Source organism: Chanos chanos, chromosome 6 (assembly GCF_902362185.1).
Source record: "Chanos chanos chromosome 6, fChaCha1.1, whole genome shotgun sequence".
NCBI classification, from domain to species: Eukaryota; Metazoa; Chordata; class Actinopteri; order Gonorynchiformes; family Chanidae; genus Chanos; species Chanos chanos.
Genome location: NC_044500.1, coordinates 2,450,041 through 2,458,311, shown reverse-complemented (window position 1 = coordinate 2,458,311; position 8,271 = coordinate 2,450,041).

Below are 8,271 nucleotides of genomic sequence, written 5' to 3'. Positions count from 1 at the left end.
TCCTAATCTCTACTGATCTTTTGTTGTGTCAGCACACTACATACTCTTAAGTGAGGGACTTCTGTTGTGACATTTAAACTCTTTGAGTGAACAGCCATAGAAATATAGGTCTGTTCCAGTGTAAGAATCACAGTTACTTCATATGTTATCATGTCATTTGATGTCACAGTCTTCAAAAGAACAGTTTAGTTTGGTTGCTGCCTAAACTGCAAACAAAACAACACTAGGCAACAACTGAGAGAAACAAAAATAACTCCCACTGTCATGGTTCTCAGATGGGCATCCATAATTTTGACCGATAAAGTTTATCCCTGTGCTCTCAAAAGCCATTCTAACAGTTTTCATGTTCCAACTGTAAACTCACAATGTGCATATCTAAAACTGAGTGTTTGCACAGAACAAAACACTGTGCACATCAAAGTCAACATACTGTCTTACCCTGACCCATGACAATACAGTACAACAGTGACTGACCTCACACATCTTGGAACATATGCTAACGTGACTCCATTGACATGACCGTTGCATTGTCAAAATTTATAACTGTTTTGTTCCACCCCTGCATAATAACTTCAGAAAGATTACTATAATGTTAGGAAATATTATAAACACTTTACCATCTCACATTCCGCTATCACACACACAGACTGAACAGCCAGAGTAAGTTTTAAAATTGAAAAATTCAACACATAAAAGATAATATTGGCTATTTGATTTTACCTGATTTCTGCTGGGATGCCATGCTGATTTGGTTTCAGGGATGCTGTTGCTCAGTTGCGATCGTGTCTGTATGGTAACTCCTCAGTCCTGGACCAGGTTGGTTTATATAGGGAGCGACGCTGGTGTCAGATACCAGACAGGTCAGACTTGTCCAGGCAGAGATCTCATATCATCCAATGCAGGAAGCTCTTCCAGTTTCATTTCTGGTCAGATGAAATGATGTGACTAATTGTGTAGTGACAGTTTTGAATGTTGCAAGATGGGTTTGAACACAATAATACATAACTGTACTGCTGGTTGGCCCTGTTCAACAAGTGAATGAGGAGAGAGTTTCTCTTTCCTGTAAATGGCACACTCAGCACTGAAGCCTCAAATGCCCCATTCATTACATCACACAGTTTTGAAAACATCAGACTGGTCTCCTGCCCAGTCTGATAAATGAATGGAACTGATTTAATATTGATACATTTTTTAAATTAAAAATTAAAAATGTTTATTTTGTGTTGTTGTCTCCACCATCTTTTTGTCTCTCAGAGTTTAAAGGGAGCCTGACGAACTGTGTGGTTGTGTTTTGATGGCGTCTTTGAATAACATAGGGAACTGGTGGTTCCAAGCTGTGACAAATGGGAGTAATAAAAATGTATAAATGTGTTATGATTCTCTTCCTCCGTTCTCACTCAGCAAGCCCATGTCCGTGATGTGCCAACACAGAGCAGGTCTAAAGTCTCTATTCTATAGCTGGTTTCAGCTTCATATGGAAGTATGGTCATATAAAGCATTTACTTAGAGTGAATGAATAAGATTTTTAGCATCTGAAGCTTGCTAAATAGAGTAATTTATACTTGAAGAGGAAAGCTATCGCTTCTCTTGCAAGTAAAAACTTTCTATTTCTATTAGAAATTTCTAGCAGGGCTTGGTACACAATGAAAATTTATCAAATAATATTTTTCCTTAATAAAGGTATACAAGGAGACATTTACAAGCAGAATGATTTAATTTATTTGAACAAAAAAAGCACACTAGGTTCTTAATTACTTCTGCTTCAAACTGTATCTATTTAATAATTATGTAATTAATTTATACTTTAAAATGCTTTAAAATCCTTTAAACTGTGTAAACAGTATAAACAGTATGAACACCTTTACAATAAAGTAGGCCAGTTCTTCTTAGTTCTAAAAGCCAAAAAAGTCTGCTTTGCGCTGACAAGTGGATCACGTGATATTTTCAACGGACAACATTGGTTCAGTGCAGTGACCGCATCATTGTCATTGTTGCTGTGTTATCAACCTTCATTCATCTGTTAATTTTCTAAGCCGCTTATTCCAATTAGGGTCACGGGGGGTGCTGGAGCCTATCCCAGAGTTCACCGGGCAAAAGGCGGGGAAACACCCTGGACAGGTCGCCAGTCCATCACAGGTTATCATATTACAAAATTATTTTAATTTATTATTATTTTAACCCCTGCCCCCAGACAAAGACTTTTTTTTAATGTTACGTTTAGAGGTGGATGTTTCAAACCATTGATTTTTCAAACCATTTTTTAACAGAGTATCATTAATGAGTGTATTCATTACATCTAGATGCCTTGCTAAAGCCCATGCTACAGAAAGGTCACTCCAGACTTTCTCAGTTCAGAATGTAGTCACATAGCTGTGGTTCTCTGGGAAATCTTAGAAGCATTCAGCTGTATTTGACCTAAAAAAAGAGTATATATATAGATAGATAGATATAGGTATAGATATAGACATAGATATATACTACCGTACAAAAGTTTGGGGTAACATAGAAATGTTTTGAAATGTTTTTGAAAGAAAAGCACACTTTTTTCACTTAAACATTAAATTGATCAGAAAATCAGTGTAGACATCATTAATGTTGTAAATGACTATTATAGCTAGAAATGGCTGATTTTTAACGGAATATCAGCTGGGGAAGCAGCATCTTGGGAAAATAGTAAGCACCAAGCCCTGCTAGAAATTTCCTGATAGAAAAATTTGGCTTGTAAGAGAAGTGATAGCTTTCCTCTTCAGGTATAAATTATTCTATTTACCCTAAGGGAAGACATTGGGTTTTAAACAGATTTGTAATCATTAGAAAGATGTGGGTTTGTTTGATGGAGTATTGTCCCTCAGTGATCTGATATATAGCTTGATTATAGACTTTGATCACTTCGTCCTGGACCACTTGGAAACTTTGTTGTACAAATCATTTCCTGAGGGTGAAGGCATAATATTCTAAGCACTTGAAGTTTGTGAAATTATTAATTTATTAATTTATTAAAAACAGCGATTAATATATAACTGAAGGTGAAGTATACTATGACACAACACCTATCATCTCTCCATTGAATTCATACCTGCATATTCTAATAAAATAGTTGCTTAATGTTTCAGTAGAACAGCTATGATACAGTGATAGAAGGAAACAGAAAGCAGATGACAAAAAAAAGAAAGACAGACTGTAACTCAGATTCTTAGTTGTCTCAATGAAGTGAAAGGACTTTAGAAGTTATCTTTAATCTAAAATGAGAAATGATCTTTAATGTCCATTTCCCTACCCCCTAAAGGCATACCCTGAACCAAACAGTCAAACATCCCGTTCATGACATCACACATGGTAATGAAAACATCTGATTATCTTTCACCTCCGGAGTTTAAAGAATTTCTGATTCAAACTGATTCATTTGTCAGTCTCTATCAGTCCAAAAGAAAAGCACACATATTTTATCTTGTTCTTCAGTATTCTCCTTAAAAGTTTCTGGACTGTTCCATAATCCATCAGTAATACTCTGTCTTACAGTCAGATGTTATCTAATGTTATCTAAGAGTTAGCAGAGTTCTGGTCTACGTTTCTCATGGCAACAATGCACATAGCGCAATAAATGTACAGGCTTCTGCTCTGTAGCTGGCATTAGCTTTAGGGAGAATATGTTGGTCTACATTTGATGGAGGCACTCAGTTAACCTAAGTGGTTTATTAGGAATTTGAGGCAACATATGTGAGAGACTAAGTGAAGACATTGGGTCTTAAACAGATTCATTAGAATGATGTGGATTTGTTTGATGGAGTATTGCCCCTCAGTGATCTGATATAGAGCTTGATTATAGACTTTGATCACCTCGTCCTGGACCACTTCCAAACCTTGTTGTACAAATCATTTCTTGAGAGTGAAGGCAAAATATCGCAAGCACCTGAAGTTTGTGAAATAGATTAATTTATAACTGAGGGTGAAGTATGCTATGATACAATCCCTATCATCTCTCCATTGAATTCATACCTGCATACAGCCACAAACATTTTACACATACTGTTGTCTTAGAAGCTTGTACCATTAATATTAGGAGGTACTCAGCTTGTTTCTTTTCTCCACATATGGAGAAAATCTGCTTGGTCATCTCAAAGTCATGTGATTAATCATTGGATATCGGTCAATATAGGCACAGCTTTGATATTCCACTCATTACTCATGCAGTGTTTAGAACTTTTCAAGATAAACAAATATTTGTCCAATCAAATGGAGCCCAGCAAGCTTTGGAAAAAAACATGATGAGAGGTGATTCCAAAAAGCTGTTGTCGCCCTTTCAAGCCAAATTGCACAAGCACAGAAGTTCTTGGTACTACTGGGAGGATCTACTCAACAAACACAGTCCCGATGTAACTGAGGATCAGCTTCATTGCATGAGTCAGTAAATACAAGAAGACAACGAGTGAATTCTCATGAACACAAAAAGTTACAAATGGTTGGAATTAGGTTTGTTTGTTTGATGTGAGTTTTGCGGGCAGCTCCAGAAATGAGTCACTTTGATATCTAGTGTTTAGGAATTTGATACTGATCCCTCTGCTGACACCTTTACCCCAACCGGGCAAAGGATTTTTTTTTCTCAAAAGTCATATTTAAAAGAGGTGGAGGTAAAATTATATCAAAGCCATTTTTTAGAGAGCCTCTTAGATGTCTTTGACTATTAAGTTTAGTCTAAAATTCCATTTCACTTGTTTTTTTCCTTGGAAGTTGTATGACTTTTACTCAGTTCACAAAGGATGAGGGTATACAATCCAACTGTCTTGAAATAAAATTGGTTTCAAAGATATTTGTGACCAACAAACGTTTAAAACTATTCACATTCCAAGTCTGGGAGCAGTTGGTTTGATGAATGTAGTATTTCTCATGTCAGACTCAGACATCTCCATCTGTCTTCTCTTACACTGTATGGAACTTGGTTGTGCTCATTATTTCTTATCTGTGAACTACACAAGTGACACCACAACCGTTTAAATCTACCCACATTCCAAGTTTTTGGCATGTGTTAAAAATGTTTATGACTCAGGTCTTTTGTAGAGCAGGGGGGCACTCCTGAGGACCTTTTTTGACTCTGTGTCAGCTGGGGAAGCAGCATCTTGGGAAAATAGTAAGCACCAAGCCCTGCTAGAAATTTCTTGATAGAAAAATTTGGGTTGTAAGAGAGGTGATAGCTTTCCTCTTCAGGTATAAATTATTCTATTTACCCTAAAGCTAATGCCAGCAACAGAACAGAGGCCAGTACATTTATTGCACTATGTGCAGTTGTGAATGAAGGTAAAGGTGTGTTTCAGGTAACTCAGCACTCATAACTCTCATTGTGTGATTACAGTCTAAATCCTTCAGCACTGCCTGTCACCCACTGTAAAACTCCTACAGGGAAACATTCCTTCAGTATTCCCACACTGAGTAAAACTGAAAGACAGACTGTAACTCAGATCCTTAGTTGTCTCAATGAAGTGAAAGGACTTATCTTTAATATCAAGTGGAGTTATCTTTAATTTCAAGTGAGAAATGATCTTTAATCTCAGTCTCCCTACTCCTAAAGGCATACCCTGAACCAGACAGTCAAACATCCCATTCATGACATCACACATAGTAATGAAAACATCTGATTGTCATTCACCTCCAGAGTTCAAAGAACCTAACGATTTCTTATTCAAACTGATTCTTTTGTCAGTCTCAGTTTTCATTAGTCCAAAAGAAAAGTACACTTTTTTATCTTGTTCTTCAGTGTTCTGCAGAAAACTTTCTGGACTGTTCTAGAATCCATCGGTAATCAGGGGGCTATGTTGCACATGGGTCATGTTAAATGAGATTATCATTTGTGATTCAGTTACATAGAGATCAGTCCAGTGGTTGAAACAAGGAAAAGTTTTTTGCTTTGTAAGTACAGTATGGTACTTTTTCAGTTGTCTAAACTGCACACCTGAAAAGGTGATTGTCACACACTGAGCAGTGAGCAGTGAAGTGGAGCCTCTGCATTTAACCCAACCCAACACCAGTGAGCACACACACACTATGAGCTAAGAGCAGTGGGCAGCCCCCATTCCCAGCACATGGGGACCAACTCCAGGTCTTGCCAGTAACTTGGTCAAAGTCACTGACCGGAGTCTTAGAAGTACTAATCCTGGCATGCATGTCTTTGTGGTGGGAGGAAACCGGGGCAAACACGGAGGAAACTCACGCAAACATGGGGAGAACATACAAACTCCACACAGAAAGGACCTGGAACGGCCAGGATTTGAACACAGGACCTTCGTGCTAACCACTGAGCCACCATGAAGCCTATATACAACAAAATTTCATTCAAATCCTTGGTCATTTATTTATTTAACTTTCTCTTGTTGCAAAAGAGGTAGTGTACACAATCAAAAGGTAAGAGATGAAAAAAGAGAATAAAGGCTGTCATTATAATATCTCTGGAGAACTTTTGGGGCACAAACACACCAACACACACCAACAAATGTTTGAATCTATGGACATTCCTGACTCAAGGCCAAGAGGCTTGGCAGAGGCAATGTTGGAATGAGGGTGTATCCTAAGAATGTGAAAGTGATTCATCTACAACTGTCATTTTAAACTATACAGGGACCTCTGCCAAGTTGGTTTGATGGAATGATAATCCTGATTGAGTGGTTAGGGTTTTAAATGAAAAAGAGAACGTGTTTGTTCCTTTGTTAGTTGTCCCTGTTAAAGAAATGAGTTAGGAGACAGTTTCTCTTCCTGTAACTAACACGCAAAAATCCCTTTCATCACATCACACATTGTTATTAGACCATCAGATTATCCTCCCTCTGCAGATCTGAAAGAAACAAAGGATGTGTGATCCACACTGACTCATCTTTCAGTTCAGTTTTATTGCTCCAAAAGCACGAATATTATTTTTGTCTCACTGTCCTTTACTCTACAGAAGTGGATCGTTGAGCTTATGTTTGTTTGTTTTTGTAGACAATGACAGAGATGGGTCATTTTGATATTTTTTGTTTTGGAATGTAATACTGATCCTTCTACTGACACCTTCAGACCAACCAGGCAAAGATTTTTTCAGGGGTCATGTTTAAAAGAGTTGGAATTCAACTGATATCAAAGCCATTTAAGAGAGCATCTTGGATGTGTTTGTCCATTAGGTCTAGTCTGAAATTCCATTCTACTCCTTTTCACTTTTTTGAAAAATGCTCTATGACTTTTACTTGGTTCAAAAAGGATGAGGGTACAGAGTCCAAAGAGTGAAAAGCTTTTTTACAAAAAATTGGCTTCAAGACACAAACACATCCGCACACTACAAACGTTTAAAACTACCCACATTTCAAGTATGGGTGCAGCTGGTGACCAATCAAACACATTCATGCGTGTTTGAGTGCACCACTGGGTGGTACTAGGGACAGATCTCGAATGGCGGGCCCCACGGTTTCTTCAATCAATAAAACGCGAGTAAGACTGGCATTGAATGAACACAACTAATTTTCCTGGTTTCTTCATTAAATATCCCAGGTCATTAGTGTGTACATGGTGAAATAAGCTGCCCCCATTGAGAATAAACCTGACTAATTTACTGAAAAGTGATGAAGTAGTTTGTTGGTGTGTATTAAAAATGTCTAAGCAGTATGAAAAGATGAGCGGACCAATCGTCAATAGAAGCTAGAATGTCAGTGTGCTAGTTACTGCATGTGAGACACTTGGTTTGTGTCAAAGAGGCTACATGCCATTGAACTGTGATGTACTGCCTCAATGATTAGTGATATCTAATATTTGTATTCACGTGCAATGGTTATCTGGAGGCTAAAATATCCCTGCAAAGAAATCTGGCTTTATTGTGACTGTGTTGTGGTGCCATGACGGTTTTGGTAACCATGTCAACGCTGAAACATAAATCCAGGTTGTCATGTTGCACTTAAAATGAGCATCCCAGATGGTTTTGGGTCGTGTTAAATGATATTATTGTTGCGATTCCATTACAAAAAGATCAGTCCAGAGGTAGAAATGAGGAAAAGTTGTTTGCTTTGTTGGTATAGTATGGTACTTTCTGTTTCTGGTTTTGGTAGTCTAAATGTTTCAAAACCATTTTTAAGGGAGCATCTTTGATGTGTTAGTCCATTAAGTCTAGATGCCTCACTAAAGATCTTGCTAAAGAGATCACTCCAAACTTGCTCAGTTCAGTATGTATGCCTCAGAAACAGCTGTGATCCTCAAGGGAATCTTAGAAGCATTCAGGTGTGTTCCATCGCACCCTAAATTGTACATAATGAAAAAATC